The sequence below is a fragment of the Jaculus jaculus genome, chromosome 15, assembly GCF_020740685.1.
Source record: "Jaculus jaculus isolate mJacJac1 chromosome 15, mJacJac1.mat.Y.cur, whole genome shotgun sequence".
Classification (NCBI taxonomy): Eukaryota; Metazoa; Chordata; class Mammalia; order Rodentia; family Dipodidae; genus Jaculus; species Jaculus jaculus.
The window spans coordinates 38723508-38741383 of record NC_059116.1 but is presented as its reverse complement, the minus strand read 5'-3'; the positions used below and the strand labels follow the sequence as shown (position 1 = coordinate 38741383).

The 17876-nt window shown below is 35.3% G+C and overlaps 1 protein-coding gene across 1 annotated transcript in view; it reads left to right on the top strand.

Moving 5' to 3' along the window:
- LOC101617402 (vomeronasal type-2 receptor 116-like) overlaps window positions 1-17876 on the top strand; it is a 40626-nt gene that overhangs the window by 13150 nt on the left and 9600 nt on the right. The gene's annotated exons all lie outside the window — the stretch shown is intronic.

Here is a 17876-nt window from a genome sequence, read left to right as displayed (position 1 = left end):
ATGTTCTCACTAGTGTTTATTGATTGTCATTTGGACATTGCACTCATATTTCCTTCAGTGAAATAGATTCTTAATTTTACTTTGCTTTACATTTTCAGGACTACACACACTTTAATCTTTTTTATTTTTATTTATATATTTGAGAGAGAGAGAAAGACAATGAGAAAGAGGCAGAGAAAAAGAGAGAAAGTGGATAGAGAATAGGTGTGCCAGGACCTCCACCACTGCAAGAGAACTTCAGACACGTGGGTACTGGGGAACAGAAGCAGGGCCTTTGGCTTTGTAGGCAGATGCCTTTACCACTAAGCCACTTGTACTTGATTATGTACTTGCCACTTGATTATTTTTTTTAGCATATTATTGTATTTTTCTTGAAATGTGTCTGCTCCTTTGATTATTCACTTATTGATTTGATTGTATCTTTTGTGGAAAATGGTTGATTGTTTTATCTCCAGCTTTCTCCCTCCACAAGATAGTTAAGAAGAAAAAAAAAAGCTTTCCCCATCCTCTGTCTCTTTACTCTATTCAATGTTAATATTGCTATGCAGGAGTTTCTACTTCAAGTATTCACATGCCAATTTTGTTTTAAATTCATATCCAGGAATATTGGGCAGGACAATATGTAATATGTTCTCCATGATTTTCCCTGGTAGCCACATAAATTCAGGGATTTCTTAAGCCTTTCAAATATACATGATTGATTTCTGTTTGGCTCAGGAGATACATATCTCTTTTCAGTCATGTTCAAGTGGTCATCCAGTGGTCAGAGATCTATTTCTGGAAGAGACTGTCTCTACTTGAATGAATGCTTTGATAAGTGATTGAATATTTAAACATTAGTATACAAATTCTATGTGATATTTGTTATCTTCATATAAGTGAAAGCATATACATTTGTTTTAGTGGAAGATTTGGAGTGTAAAAATAATCACACCTCATAGTTTGCCTAGTAAATAAACTCAAGAATATGTTTAGTTGTATACTAATCTGCTTGCTATGTAATAAGCTTAACATTTTTATACTGGTAGATTTTAATTCTAGTTCGCATTCAAAATAAATTTTGTGGATATAGGGGATTGAATTCTTGTTTTCATGAATGCAATGCCAGCACCTTACCAAGTGGGCTATTTCCATGTCCAAAAATCTATTTCTTATTTTATAAAATTATAAAAGCATGAACTGTCCAGGCAATATTATTACATATCCTTTGACTGAATTAATTTTCTTTACTTTTTCCTACACAAATGTATCAACGTTATACTACTGCATAAGAATAATATGCAAAGGTGGTTAAAGAAGAGAATTATGGGCATGCTTCCTAGATATTCCAATACCAAGAAGCATTTTGGAGCCTTCTAGTTCACTAATATGCCTACCAGAGTAAAGTGTTGTCTACCTCATTCTGTTCCCTCCTCTTACATACTTTATACATATATGAATGGAGTTTCAGAGCCTGATGACTCCCCTTTTCCTTTTTAATGCAAGTGCAATATAATGCATTTTAAATGAAAATGTTTGTTGTTGCTCAAAGAAAGAATTGTAATTAAAAGAAATCAAATGAGTACTTACAACATTCGTGTTAGTTTATTAGCCTAGGAAAATGCTACCACACCAGGCAGCAAGTTCTTCCATGAAATATAATTTTAATCGCATATTGATTATGAACAAATAAGAAATGCCATGAAAAATGTAACCGGATGCCATCAATTAGAAAACTGGACTATCCAGTGACTGATGGCCAAGAGTAAAGCTAACTGGTAAGAATGTGCTATTGATTCACATACAAATTACCACAAGTAAATTTGTGTTTTGCAGATTGACCAAGAAGAACAGGAAATCATATTTAATTTTATGTCAACTGCAATGCTTTCAGGAAAAAAATAATGTACCATAAACAGGAGAAATATCCATACTCACAGCCCCATATGTTCCTTAGATTAATACGTTGAAAGTAAAACCCTCTATGTAAAGCATAGTAAAACACAAGACAGTATTCCATTGTTTGATAACAAACAGACAATTTTTTTTTTTTTTTTGGCCTGTAATGACAGTACTGTGCAGACAGCTCAGGGGTTTTCTGATTTTTCATTATAACCTAATTGGTGAGATCCAGACCAATTAGAGGCTCTGTTTCAATAGAGATAGATGGCATCTGAGTTTGAGTTTGTCCTTTGTCCTCCATATGCCTGGACAACTATGTGCATCCAAACAGATACAAACACACATGAACGTATCACACACACACACACACACACACACACACACACACACACACACATCTGTACAACAAAAAAGGCTGACAGATAAAGGGACTCTAAAAAATTGATATTTAATCTGAAAGAATCAAAAATCCATAGTACACATGTACAATATTGGAAATCTAGATGATATTAGTCATATACTTTTGTGTACATGAAAGACTTAACATATGAAGCAATAGAATAATTAATAAGAGTTGAAGTGGTTCAGGTATGAAATCCTGACAATGGAACAACAAATTCTCACTTTATGAGATAGAAACCCAGATAATATACTCTGGTATACTGGAAGTACAGTGCAGTATTAATGAAAATATGTAGAAAAGTCCAAAGTAAATGCAAAGGGCAGTGCCTCAATTAACACATTCATGATGAAAACACATGAGATTCCAAAACTCCAAGTTACTAGAAGAGATGTGGACCATAGATTACATATGGACAACTTAAAAACACATTAAAACCCATTTAAACAAATGTAAGCTCAATATATCATTGTAATGTTAACTAACAAGGGATAAGTATAAGCAAGGATTCATTAATGAAATATTTTTCTACAGATCACAGATGCATGTAAATTGTAATGCCAAATACTTGTAATCCATTACTTCATAGCCTAAAATAGCAGGAACAAAATGAAAGAAAGGAGGATGAGGAGGGAAAATAACTGTTACTTGAATTACCATTCACATCAACAACCTTACAAGAGACAAGCGTTGGCACTATTGACACATATGCTGACAAGAGGAAAACAGAATGCAATATATAAAGAAACAGAGAAAAAAATTCATGTCACATAATACATAAGACACTAAACACAGAAAACAAAGAAAGAATGCTAAGAGCTACAAAAGAAAAACAGATCATCACTGCAAAGGTAAGCCCATCTGAGTATATCAGCTTCTGCAAATGGAATTTGGCATTGATTATTTCAAGTTTTCAAAGACCATTGATGTCAATCTAAAATTTTGTACTGGCAAAATTAGTCCTCATTATAGAAGATAAAATATCTTTCCATGGCAAATGCTGGCTTTATAAGTTTTTGGGAGTTAAGCCATGCCAACAGAGAAAACTGGACTGAATAGTTCATACAGCAGAGAACAAACATACACAAAATCCTACAGGAGGGAAGAAAAACAATGATCAAAATTTCAGCAGACATAAAGCATATGAAGACAGGAAACTCAAAAGTCAAAAAGCCTTCAATTTAACTGGGATTAACTCACACCTCTCAGTTATAACACTGATCATTATTGGACTCAGCTCCCCAATCAAAAGACGCAAGTTAAAAGGTTGACTCAGAAAACTGAATTCATCTATTTGCTATTTATAAGAAACTCACCTTTATGATTAAAGATAGGCACTAACTTAAGGAGAAAAAAATCAAAAAACATTCCAACAAAATGAAAATGGGAAACAATTAGGTCCAGCTATTCTACAATCTGACAAAATAGACTTTATAAAGAGAGATAAAATTGACAATTTATACTCATTAAGGGAAAAATACAAGAGATTTTTGCTATCATAAACGTTTATGCACCAAACACAATTGCACCAAAATTTTAGAGCAAAATTTATTTGGTATTAAACAAATAAATACAAACACAACAATAAATTGTCATGTTAATGCCACAACATAGTCAAGAGACAAAGCATTTAGCCAAAAATGTAGAGAAACAATGGAGATAAAGAACACCATAGATCAAATGGACTTAACAGGCATTTATAGAATATTACATCAAACATCAAACATCAACAGCTCATGGAAACATCTCTAAAGCAGATTCTACATTATGGCATAAAGCATGCCTCTACAAGACCAGGAAAATTGGCATAACACCCTGTATTATATCTGACTGAATTAATGAAAGTAGAAGTCAACAACAAGAGAAACAAAAACAAAATATACCAACTCCTGGAGATTTAACAATGCACTATTAAACAATGAGATTAAAAAATCAATGATTTAAAAATAAATGATTTAAAAAACAATGATTTTAAAAAATCCTGAACAAAATGACAATGAAACATGACCTGCCAAAACGTTTGGACTATAGTGAGGACAGTCTGAAGAGGAAAACTGATACTTCCAAATGCCATAATTTAAAATAGAGAAATCTAAATTAAATAATTTAACCATTCACATGAATACTTTTGAAAACCAACAATTCAAACCCAAAATGCCAGACAAAAAGGAATAAAATCATAAGTACAGAAACCTTTGAACTCATTTTTTAAAATATTTATTTATTTGAGAGCAGCAGAGAAAATGAGGGAGAGAGAGACAGAGAGACAAAGAGAGAGAGAATGGGCTTGCCAGGGCCTCCAGCCACTGCACTCGAACTCCAGATGTGTGCACCCCTTTGTGCATCTGGCTAATGTGGGTCCTGGGGAATCGAGCCTCAAACCAGGGTCCTTAGGCTTCACAGGCAAGTGCTTACCCACTAAGCCATCTCTCAAGCCCTGAACTCCTTTTGTAAACTGAAAAATTGTAGAAACTACTAGATACTTCTTTAAAATATAAACAAGATTAATAAACTAATGGCCAAATTTATCAAAACAAAAATAGAGAACATTATGAAAACGGTATTACAATAAATACTAATGAAATAGGGAGAGTCATTAAAACATACTTCAAAAACACGTATTCCAAAAAAATGGAAAGATATGGAAAATAAGTAAATTTCTTGATTCCTATCACCTACCTTATCTGAGTTTAGAAGAGACAAAATGCATGAAGGTAGGTATAACATGTAATAAAACTAAAAAAGTAATTAAAACCCTCTCAAGAAAAGAAGTTCAGGCCCAGATGTATTCTCCACTTAATTCTACCACATCCTCATTGAAGAATTAAAACCACTTCTCAGATTATTTCCCACAATTAAAAAGGAAGGAAGGGCTGGAGAGTTAGCTTTGTGTTTCAGTGCTTACCTGTGAAGCTTAAGAACCCTGGTTCAAGGCTCAATTCCCCATTGCCCATGTAAGTCAGATACATAAACGTGGCACATGCATCTGGAGTTTGCTGTGCATGGAGGTTCTGGTGTGCCCATTCTCTCTCTCTCTCTCTCTCTCTCTCTCTCTCTCTCTCTCTCTCTCTCAAGTAAATAAAATTAAAATTTAAAAAGGAGGGAATATTCCTTTACATCCTTTATGAAGCCAACATTATACTAATAGCCCAAACAGACAGAAACACAAGAAAAGTAAATAATAAACAATATTCGTCATGAAATTAGAAGTGAAAATTATGAATAAAATTCTTGAGCCAGGCATAGTGGCACATGCCTTTAATCCCAGCACTTGGGAGGCAGAAGTAGAAGGATCGCCGTTAGTGCGAGGCCACCCTGAGACTACATAGTGCATTCCCGGTCAGCCTGGTCTAGAGCGAGACACTACCTGAAAAACCAAAAAAAAAAATCTTGAAAATTGAATCCAACAACATATCAAATGTATCATCCAACTGATCAAGTTGGTTTCATCCCAAGGATGCAGTAATTGTTAAACATATAGATAAACATAATAAATCACATAAATAGAGATAAGACCAAAAATCACATGATTATTTCAATAGATGCAAAGAAAGCCTTCAACAAAATGCAAAGACCCAATAAACATCTAACAAGGGTCTTCAGCACCTTTAGCCATCAGAAAAATGAGAATTAAAACTACTCTGATATTTTTCTCATACCAGTCAGAATAACAATTACCAAAAATATCAAACAATAAAGTACTGGCAAAGGCGTTAGAAAAGTACTCTCATTCACTGTTGATAGGAGTGAAAACTTGTACAATTCTAGAAATCAGAGTGGAAGTGCCTCAAAAGTCTGAAAATAGTGCTGGAGAGATGGCTTAATAGTTAAAGCGCTTGCCTGTGAAGCCTAAGGACCCAGATTCAAGGATCAATTCCCCAGGACCCACGTAAGCCAGATGCACAAGGTAGCACATGCATGTCGAGTTTGTTTGCAGTGGCTGGAGGCCCTAGTGAGCTCATTTTCTCTCTATCTCTTTCTCTCTCCTTCTCCCTCTCCATCTCCCTCTTTTCTCTATGTCTGTCTGTCGCTCTCAAATAAATACAAAAAATAAACAAAAAGTCTGAAAATATATCCACCATTTGACCCAGGGATACCACTCCTGAATAAATACCCTGAAGACTGTGCTGCTCTTTACCACAGTGATACTTGCTGAGCAATATATTTTGCTGCTTTTTTCACAATCGCTAAGAATTGGAATCTTCCCAGATGCCTACCTGTTGGGGTCCAGCCCTGGCTTGAAGGAGGGTCTCTGAAGACAGGTGTGAAAGGGAGCGGTGCATTAACAACTTGAAGTCAAGTCCTGGTGCAAGCTGACAGGCTAATGCTGAAGGCAGCTGAGTTTCTCCATCTCTTTTTCTCTGCTTCTCTTTTCCTCTGCTTTTCCCTTGTTTTCTCTCTTCTTTTCTTTTTCTCTTTTTCTCTGCTGTCATAGCTCTTAGCTTCAGTCGTTTATTTTCTGATAATGTCATTTAAGAGCAAACTTCAAGAAAGGTACAGTGCCACAGAATTCATAGAAATTTTTGCTATTTCTTTACATCAAACAATCCCATAAATTATTTACCTCAAGTATAGACACCAGGCCTTAGGGAAAATGATTATTTATGACCCATTTTCTTCTTTTTCCAATTCTATGCCAGAGCTTCTTTCAGATACATAGACCAACACCTCCCTAACATCAATTTTTGCTGGAAAATTAAACTTAGAAATTAGTGCACCAAGTGAAAGACAGAAAAAGACAAACATCATGCAGAAAACCATAGATATCTGTAGCACAGACAGCCAAAGATGTTTCTATAGAGGGGCCACATTGGACTCCAAGGAAGAAACAGCTGGTGTGTTTTTGAAGTATGTTTTAACATCTCTCCCTATTTCATTAGTATTTATTGTAATACAGTTTTCATAATGTTCTCTATTTTTGTTTTGGTAAATTTGGCCATTAGTTTATTAATCTTGTTTAAATGTTAAAGAATCATCTACTAGTATCAACAATTTTTCAATTCAAAAAAAATGAGTTCAAAGGTTTCTGAACTTACCATGATTATTTCTTTTTGTCTGGTATTTTGGGCTGGAATTGTTCATATTTTTCAAAAGTATTCATGTGAATGGTTAAATCATTCATTTTTGATTTCTCTATTTTAAAACATTGGTATTTAGAAGTATCAGTTTTCCTCTCCAGACTGTCTTAATGGTAGTCCAAAAGGTTTTGTAGGTCATGATTCATTGACATTTTGTTCAGTATATTTTAAAGTGATTGATATTTTAAATCATTGAGTTTTTTAAAATCATTGATTTCTTAAATATCTTTTTTTAATACTGTGTTGTTAAATATCCAGGAATTGGTATATTTTGTTTTGTTTCACTTGTTGATTTCTAGTTTCATTGATTTCTGTCAGACATAATACAGGTTGTTATGTCAATTTTCCTGGTCTTATAGAAGCATGCTTTATGCCATAATGTAGGATCTGCTTTAGAGACATTTCCATGAGCTGCTGAGGAGAATGTGTATGCTATCATGTTTGATGGAATATTCCATAAATACCTGTTAAATCCATTTGATTTATGGTGTTCTTTATCTCCATTTTTTCTCTATATTTTTGGCTAAATGCTTTGTCTCTTGACTATGTTGTGGCATTAACAAGACATATTATTGTTGTGTTCGTATTTATTTGTTTAATATCAAATAAATTTTGCTCTAAAATTTTGGTGCAGTTGTGTTTGGCACATAAAAGTTTATGATGGTAAAAATATCTTGTGTTTCCCTTAATGAGTATAAATTGTCAATTTTACCTCTCTTGTTTAAAGTCTATTTTGTCAGATTGTAGAATAGCTGGACCTAATTGTTTACAATTTTCATTTTGTTGGAATGTTTTTTGATTTTTTTCTCCTTAAGTTAGTTTCTATCTTTAATCATAAATGTGAATTTCAAATAGATAGCAAATAGATGAATTCAGTTTTCTGATTCAACCTGTTAACTTGCATCTTTTGATTGGGGAGTTGAGTCCAATAATGATCAGAGTTATATTTGAGAGGTATGAGTTAATCCCAATTAAATTGAAGGCTTTTTGACTTTTGAATTTCCTGTCTTCATATGCTTCATGTCTGCTGAAATTTTGATCATTGATTTCTTTTTTCTCTCCTGTAGGATTTTGTGTATATTTGTTCTCTGTAGTATGAAATATTCATTGCAGTTTTCTCTGTAGAGATGGTTTAGATCTCAAAAACTTATAAAGCCAGCATTTGCCATGGAAAGATATATTATCTTCTATAATGAGGATTAATTTTGCCAGTATAATATTTTGGATTGACATCAATGGTCTTTGAAAGCTTGAAATAGTCAATGCCAAACTTTTCTGGCTTTTACTTTCCATTTGCAGAATCTGATATACTGAGATGGGTTACCTTTGTTAGTGATGATCTGTTTTTTCTTGTAGCTCTTAGTGTTCTTTCTTTGTTTTCTATGTTTAGTGTCTTAAGCATTATTTGTCATGAAAGTTTTTTCTCTGTTTCTTTATATATTGTATTCTGGTTTCCTCTTGTGAGCATAGGTGTCAATAGTAACAACATTTGTCTCTTGTAAGGTTCTTGAAGTGAATGGTAATTCAAGAAACAGTTATTTTCCCTCTTCATCCTCCTCTTTCTTCATTTTATCCCTGCTGTCTTAGGCATGAAGTAATGGACTACAAGTATTTGGCATTACAATTTACATGCATGTGATCTGTAGAAAAGTATTTCTTTAATGAATCCTTGCTAAAACTTATCCTTTGTTAGTTAACATTACATCAACATATTGAGCTTACTTTTGTTTGAATGGGTTTTAATAATGTATCTTTGAGTTGTCCATAAGTAATTTATGCCCTGCATCTCTTCTGGTAAATTGGAGTTTTGGAATCTGATGTGTTTTCATCACTAATGTGTTAATTGAGGCACGGACCTTTGCATTTTTCTACATATTTCCATTAATACTGTACTCTACTTCCAGTATACCAGAGCACATTTATCTGGGTTTAATACATTATCTCAGAAAGTGAGAATTTATTGTTCCATTGTCAGGATTTCATACCTGAACCACTTTAACTCTTATCAATTATTCTATTCTTTCATATGTTAAATCTGTCATGTACTCAAAACTGTATGACTGTTATCATCTAGATTTCCAATAGTGTACATATGTACTATGGATGTTTGATTCTTTCAGATTAAATATCAATTTTTTAGAGTCGCTTCATCTGTCAGCCTTTTTTGTTGTGCAGGTATGTGTGTGTGTGTGTGTGTGTGTGTGTGTGTGTGATGTGTTCAGGTGTGTTTGTATTTGTGTGGATGCACATAGTTGTCCAGGCAAATGGAGGACAAAGGTCAAACTCAAACTCATATGCCATCCACCTTTATTGAAACAGAGCCACTAGTTGGTCTGGATCTCACCAATTAGGCTAGAATGAAAAGTCAGAAAACCCCTGAGCTGTCTGCCTCTGTCTGCACAGTGCTCTGATTACAGGCCAAAAACTACCCAAAACTCATTATCTGTTTGTCCTCAAACAATGGCATGGTGTCTTGTGTTTTACTATGCTTTATATAGAGGTTTTTACTTTCAATGTATTAATCTAAGGAGCATCTGGAGCTTACAGTATGGATATTTTGATTGTTTATGGGACATTATTTTTTCCTGAAAGCATTGCAGTTGACATAAAATTAAATATGATTTCCTACTCCTCTTGGTCAATCAGTGAAACACAAATTTACCTGTGGTCATTTGTATGTGAATCAATAGAAAATTCTTACAAGTTAGCTTTACTCTTGGCCATCAGTCACTGGATAGTCCAGTTTTCTAACTAATGGCATCCAATTACATTTTTCATGGCATCTCTTCCTTTGTTCATACTCAATGTATAATTAAAATTTTATTTCATGGAAGAACTTGCTGCCTGGTGTGGTAAAAGTTTCCTAGGTTAATAAACTACCACTAATGTTGTAAGTACCCATTTGATTTCTTTTAATTACAATTCTTTCTTTGAGCAACAACAAACATTTTCATTTAAAATGCACTATATTGCACTTGCATTAAAAAGGAAAAGGGAAGTCATCAGGCTCTGAAACTCCATTCATATATGTATAAAGTATGTAAGAGGAGGGAACAGAATGTGGTGGACAACACTTTACTCTGGTAGGCACATTAGTGAACTAGAAGGCTCTAAAATGCTGTTTGGTATTGGAATGTCTAGGAAAGCATGCCCATAATTCTCTTCCTTAAACACCTTTGCATATTATCCTTATGCAGTAGTATAGCATTGATGCATTTGTGTAGGAAAGAGTAAAGAAAATTCATTCAGTCAAAGAATATGTAATAAAATTGCCTGGATAGTTCATGATATTATAATTTTAGAAAATAGGAAATAGATTTTGGGACATGTAAATAGCCCAGTTGGTAAGGTGCCAACCTTGCATTCATGAAAACAAGAATTCAATCCCCTATATCCACATAAAATTTATTTTGAATGCGAACTAGAATTAAAATCCATGAGTATAAAAATGTTAAGCTTATTACATAGCAAGTGGATTAGTATACAACTACACATATTTACTAGGCAAACTATGAGGTGTGATTATTTTTACATTTCAAATCTTCCACTTAAATAAATTTATATACTTTCACGTATATGAAGATAATTAAAGGATCAGTTATTATTTCTTATGTAACAACAAATATAACATAGAAGTTATGTACAAACGTTGAAATATTCAATCACTTGTCAAAGCATTCTTTCCAGTAGAGACAGTCTCTTCCAGAAATAGATCTTTGAAGACTGGATGACCACTTGAACAAGACTGCAAAGGGATATATATCTCCTGAACCAAACAGAAATCAATCATGTGTATTTGAAAGGCTTAAGAAATCCTTGACTTTATGTAGCTACCAGGGAAAATCATTGAGAACATGTTACATATTGGCCACCCCTCTATTGATGGATATGAATTTAAAACAAAATTGACATGTGAATACTTGAAGTAGAAACTCCTGCATAGCAATATTATCATTGAATAGAGTAAAGAGACAGAGGATGGGGAAAGCTTTTTTGTTTTCTTCTTAACTATCTTGTGGAGGGAGAAAGCTGGAGATAAAACAAGTATCAACTATTTGCCATAAAGGAGACAATCAAATCAATAAGTGAATAATCAAAGGAGCAGACACATTTCAAAAGAAATACAATAATATGCTAATAAAAATAATCAAGGAGCTGGACAGATGGCTTAGTGGTAAAGGCATCTGCTTGCAAAGCCAAAAACCCAATTTCTATTCCCCAGGCCCATGCGTCTGGAGTTTCCTTGCAGTGGTGGAGGTCCTGGCACACCCATTCTCTACCCACCTTCTCTTTTTTTCTCTGCCTTTTTCTCATTGTCTTTCTCTCTCTCTCAAATATGTAAATAAAAATAAAAAATATTAAAGTGTTGAGTATTCATGAAAATGCAAAGCAGAGCAGAATTAAAAATCTTATTTCACTGAGGGAATATGAGAGCAATGTCCAAATGACAATCAATAAACACTAGTGAGAACATGAGGAAAAAGTAAAATATTATACTTTTTGTTTCATTAGTTTATGTCACTATCAGTACCTACATTGTGACTACAACTAAAGTAAAAAGAAAATTATTTGAGGCAACTGTGTCACTACCGAGTATAAACATACAGTAAAGAAAGTCAGCACACATCAAAAGCACTGGAATGCTCATAGCTAGGTAAAGCAGTACACATTTGCACCTATGTTCACATGAATGGTTGACTAAAATATAGTGCATATACTTAACATTTTCTCTTCAGAAATGAATAGTAATAAATTCCTATCATATGCAGGAAGATTGAGTCAGGACTTCAGAGGCTAAATCAATGAGCCAGACACAAAAGCACAGGTTTTCAAGTTTCTTCCTGAATACTGAAAGTGGGATATTACTACTATGTAATCAGATAGCAGTCGAAGTTCCATAAAGCCAGGGTCACAGAACAACAGAGACAGAGAAGAGATGCAGGGTAAGGAGAAGTCGTGGATATGTACTGTCATATTTAATGCACGTATATACATAAAGTCTCAATAAATCACAATAGTATAAAAGTAAATTAGTCACCTAATGTACTTATTATGCAAAAAGAAGCATATGAATGAATACAATTATTTCCATGACTGATGGCACATTTATATATGGAATATTTATAGTAAAAATATCCTTTATTTCTATTGAAGGTATAGGAAGTTGACTATAATCATCAGAAAAGTTTGAATTATGATTGATAGTCCACCTTATTTATTTTTTATTTTTTTTAATTTTTTATTTATTTGAGAGCATCAGACACAGAAAGAAAGACAGATAGAGGGAGGGAGAGAGAATGGGCGCGCCAGGGCTTCCAGCCTGTGCAAACGAACTCCAGATGGGTGCGTCCCCTTGTGCATCTGGCTAACGTGGGACCTGGGGAACCAAGCCTCGAACCGGGGTCCTTAGGCTTCAGAGGCAAGCGTTTAACTGCTAAGCCATCTCTCCAGCCCTATTCCACCTTATTTTATATAAAAATACATCACCAATCATGTCATAGTGATAGTTTGTTAAGAACAACCGTAGACCACTGCTTACTTGTAATTTTTCATTAGTAATATGTAGAGTACATATAATTTTTATAAATGTTATTTATTTTGTTGCAATGACAGAAGTCCCAAATGGAGTGAAAGAGTGACAGCAACACACACACACACGGACAGAGACAGAGAGACAATGACGGTGCCAGGTCCTCTGGCTACTACAAATTCCACGTGCATGTGCTTCTTTGTGCACATGACTTTAAATGGGTACAGGGGAATTCAACTCGGGCTGGCAGACTTTGCAAGAAAGCACCATCACTCACTGAGCCAACTCCCCAGTCACAGATATTTGGACATAATCACCTCTCTTTACATTCTCTTTCTCCCTTCAACTGACCCTTTTTTAGATTCCAACTAACCACTCTTCTATTTCCATGTCTTTGTGTGTATTTGTGTATGTGACACTTGAATTTTACTAGAGTTGCTTGCATGAGCACACATGTGGGTTAATATAGGAGCATGGGCAAGTTACCAGTGGATATATCGGTGAACTTGAAGTATCACCTTTGTGTACTCAATACACACATATCTCAAGTAACATTTGTTAAAGTAAAAAAAGTTCAAAATATAAAAAGTTATTTGAAGGTCCACAGTGATAGCTCAGTGAATAAAGCACTCACTGCTGAAGCTCAGGTACATTGCTCTGATCCCCTGACCCTATGCACTAAGTCAGAGGCTGTGGCAGTTTGACCACACTGAGGCTGATGCAATATATGAGACAGAGACAAGAGAATATTCTGGAAGCTGAAGGCAATTAGAGCACATAAAGCATTAGCATGAGCAAATATACAATCACACATGCACAAATAATAATGAAAATTTAATCAAAACTCTAAAGTTTCATTTCACAAAAAAAGTTACAAATAGGGTTGGAGCGATGGCTTAGCAGTTAAGCGCTTGACTGTGAAGCCTGAGGACACCGGTTCGAGGCTCGATTCTCCAGGACCCACATTAGCCAGATGCACAAGGAGGCGCATACATTTGAAGTTTGGTTGGCAGTGGCTGGTGGCCCTGGCGCACCCATTCTCTCTCTCTATCTGCCTCTTTCTCTCTCTCTCTATTGCTCTCAAATAAGTAAAAATAAACATTTTTTTTAAAGTTAGAAATATAAAGCAAAAATATGTGAGAAGCAAAGCCATCAGTAATCAGTATTTCTCAGCTTTTCAGGAAAAGATTAAATTTAGAAATGGAAATTGTTAAAATTCATTTGAATTCATATGAATATGATATATGTCTATGTGAACATTTGTCTACTAAAACACAATACTTGAGATAATCAGCTTAAAAAGAGGAAAGGTTTTGTTGTCCTCAGAGCCTGGGAGATTTCAATCCACCATTTGAGGGTTTGGTATCTAGTGCTTTTGTGAATGTAGAAGACCAGAAGATCAAAGGGAAGTGGTGTACCAAAACACTCATGGCACTATAGGGATGTAAAGAAGAAAATGATGGAAACATTGAGATTCCACAATGTATGTTGGGAGGTCACTGCCTGCATGTGAAATTTCCCCAGTGCATCACTTCAGTACCTCACAAGATTCCAGCATGTGACAAACACACTATCCAATCGCTCACCACAGGCTCTTAGAATATGACACGGTTAAACTACAGCCCTAATTTAATGTTCACAAATTATATCAAAGAAGCTACAATTTTCATTCACCAAACAAATATTATAAAAAATATAATAAAGTATTATTGAAGCTACCAAGAGAGAGATTCATATTGCTTAGGTACGGAAATTCTCATGTGGAAATTCATCAGATGAGCAGGAACATAAAACATAATTTATTGAATTGCATATAAAATTCCCATTAAATAAACGAATGAAATAGCTAGGTGTAACTAATAATTGTTCGTATAACTTATTGCCTTTGAAATCACATCACTGTATTAGTTAAAGATGTAACAAACGAAGCCTAGAGATGCAATCGCAGAAATATATGCAAACCATTTCTATATCTGATCTGGAAGAAAATACCTGTGGAGTGGATGTGCTGAAGTATAAACAAAAGGAAGCATGTGACCTTGTAACCATTGAAGACAGGAGCAAATAACACTTGACTGAGTCTGAGATAGTTTGTATTACAGACCCAAATCTAAAAAAATATTGAAAAACAGCATGTAAAATATTTTAGCAGCAAATCTGGTTCTAAAATAGATCAATGATTATCCTAAATACTCCCATAAAATTCTCAAAACAGTCAAAGTATGCCACATTAAGTCATGATATTAATAATGGAAATAGAAATAAATAAAAATTATTTATTTATTTATTTGAGAGCAACAGAAAGAGAAAAAAAGAGAGAGAGAGAATGGGCAAACCAGGGCCTACAGTCAGTACAAATGAACTTAGGATGAATGCACCTCCTTGTGCATCTGGCTAACGTGGATCCTAGGGAATTGAGCCTTGAACTAGGATCCTTAGGCTTCACAGGCAAGCACTTAACTATTATGCCATCACTCCAGCCCACATCACAAATTTTTATACAGTAATCATTAATTCGGTCCTGATTTTCCTGTAGTTTGCTATTAAGAAAACACCATCAACATGGTAGCGAGCATGCCAATATTTTGCCATGCTTCTCAAGAATGGTAACTCCAGGATCAATCCATTGACAAACTAATTATCTGCTCAGAACAATGTTCATGTTTAGTATTAAAAGAATAAAGAATTCCCTACACCATCATATGGTAAAGATGCAATAATCTCATAAATGATTATCAGAATGGTAGCGTTTACCATCTCATTGCTGGGACAAAGCACGAACTGGAACAAGCTTATGAAAGGAAAGGGTTTATTTTGGCACAAAGTTTTTAGAGGAAGTTTCAGTATGGTAGAGAAGCATATTAAGTATTGACAGCAAGGCATCACATCAGCTGGGAGGAAGCAAGAGTGATGCAGCTAATACAAGTAAGAGAGGCTGGATGATAAATCCCATGGCCCACACAAGTCTAACACCTCCTCCGGCAAGACTGTCCCTGAAGGCCACACCAGCAGGATATAAGTGTTAGGCAGAATCACAAACACTTGAGGCAATGAGGATCACTCCAAATTCAAACAAGCACATTTGGCCACTTGCCCCATAGACTTATGGCCATCTCATGATTCCAAATGCATTCAGTCCAACATTAACAGTCCTCATCGTCTTTACAAGTGCCCACACTGTTCAAAAGTCCAAAATCTCATGAGGACACAAGACCATATCTTAACTGTGAACACAGTAAAATCAAAACAAAAGGCACTCAGGCTTTCAGCACATCGTGGCACAAAGGATACATTGCCATTCACACACACACACACACACACACACACACACACACACACAATAAACAGAAAATGAGTGAAGAGTAAATAAGACTGGACCAATGCTAGATCACAAATAAGCATGGATGGACTGGAGAGATGGCTAAGCAGCTAAGGCTCTTGCCTTCACAGCCTAAGTACCTACGTTCAGCTCTCCACATCCACATCCCTCATAGGCCAGATGCACAAAGGTGAGGCAAGTGCAAGGTCGAATGTGCCCACTAGGTGGCGAAAGCATCTAGAGTTTGATTGCTATGGCAGATGTCTAGTATGACACTTTCTCTCTCTCTCTCTCTCTCTCTCTCTCTCTCTCTCTCTCTCTCTCTCTCTCTGTCTGTCTCTCACTCTCTCAAATGAAAAAGCATGCTTAAAAAATAAGCACAGAACTGTGTAGGGATGGATTAGAGGTTCAGGTGTTTGCCTACAAAGCCAAAGGACCCAAGTTTGATTCCCCAGAACCTATTTTAGCTAGATACACAAGGGTATGCATGCATCTGGAATTCATTTGCATTGGCTGGAGGCACTGGCATGCCCATTCTCTCTCTCTCCCTCCCTCTCTTTCTCTCTCCCTCTTTGTCTGTCAAATATATATATTTGGCATATATGGCATTAAAATCTAAATTTTCCTCTCTGTCATCTGAGTCATAAGATGAAATCCTTAGGGCTCCAAAATGCTTCAGCATCTATGTCCCTCCAGCTCTGTTGCTTGTAGCCAGGACAGGGTCTTCTTAAGCAAGAAGATCCTGTTGTCACTTGGCATCTTAAAAATTATGTCATATTAATTGTAACCCATATCATGGGCACATGGGTCTCCCTACAGGGTCCTTTATCTTTCCTCATATTTTCTACCCTCTATGGCTTCTGAAATAATGATATAAATTAATGCCCCAAACTTCTGGCATCCTAATGCTTCCAAAACCACTACCAGTTGAGGAATAACAACAAAGTTGTCAGTACAATATGATTTTGAAGAACATTCATCTCCTTCAGGATTCTTCTTTCTGGTGCTTCCTTTGAAATGAACCAGCACTTCTCCTACTTTCAAGATGAGAACAACTTGCATATCCTCAATGATGTTAACCTTTTAAAAATATTTCAGCTAAAGGAGCCTAAAACGGCCCACACAATCATCTATGCCAAACTCTATATCTTGCATATCCTTCTACTCTGTAATTTCCTCCATCAAACAATTGTCCATTACTCTTAAACTCAACTTTGCTCAAATTTCTTGCACATGTTTAGCCTTCAGCCAGCCTCTCTACCATAATATCACACAAACTGCTTCTAGCTGATTTCCCAAAAACATTCTGTTTTCACTCTGAAACCTCAAATGGCAAGACTTCCCAGTTCATACCTCAATCTGCATTTAGATTTTTCAAACAATTACTAGAATAGTCAACCAAGCAATACTAGCATTGCTTCTCTAGTCCAAGTTCCATATTCTTCAATCTTTGTCCAGCAAACCAGTTCTAAAAGGCAAGAACCAGGTAGTCAGGATTATTGCACCAATCGTTCCAATTCTCATTACCAATTTTTAATAGCAATTAACTTCTCCTTGCTGGGGCAAAATGCCTGACAGGAAGCAGACTAGGAGAGTAAAGGGTTTATTTCAGCTCCCTGCACCTTAAGAGAAATTATAAGGGGAAATTTCATCAAAGTGTGTGCAGAT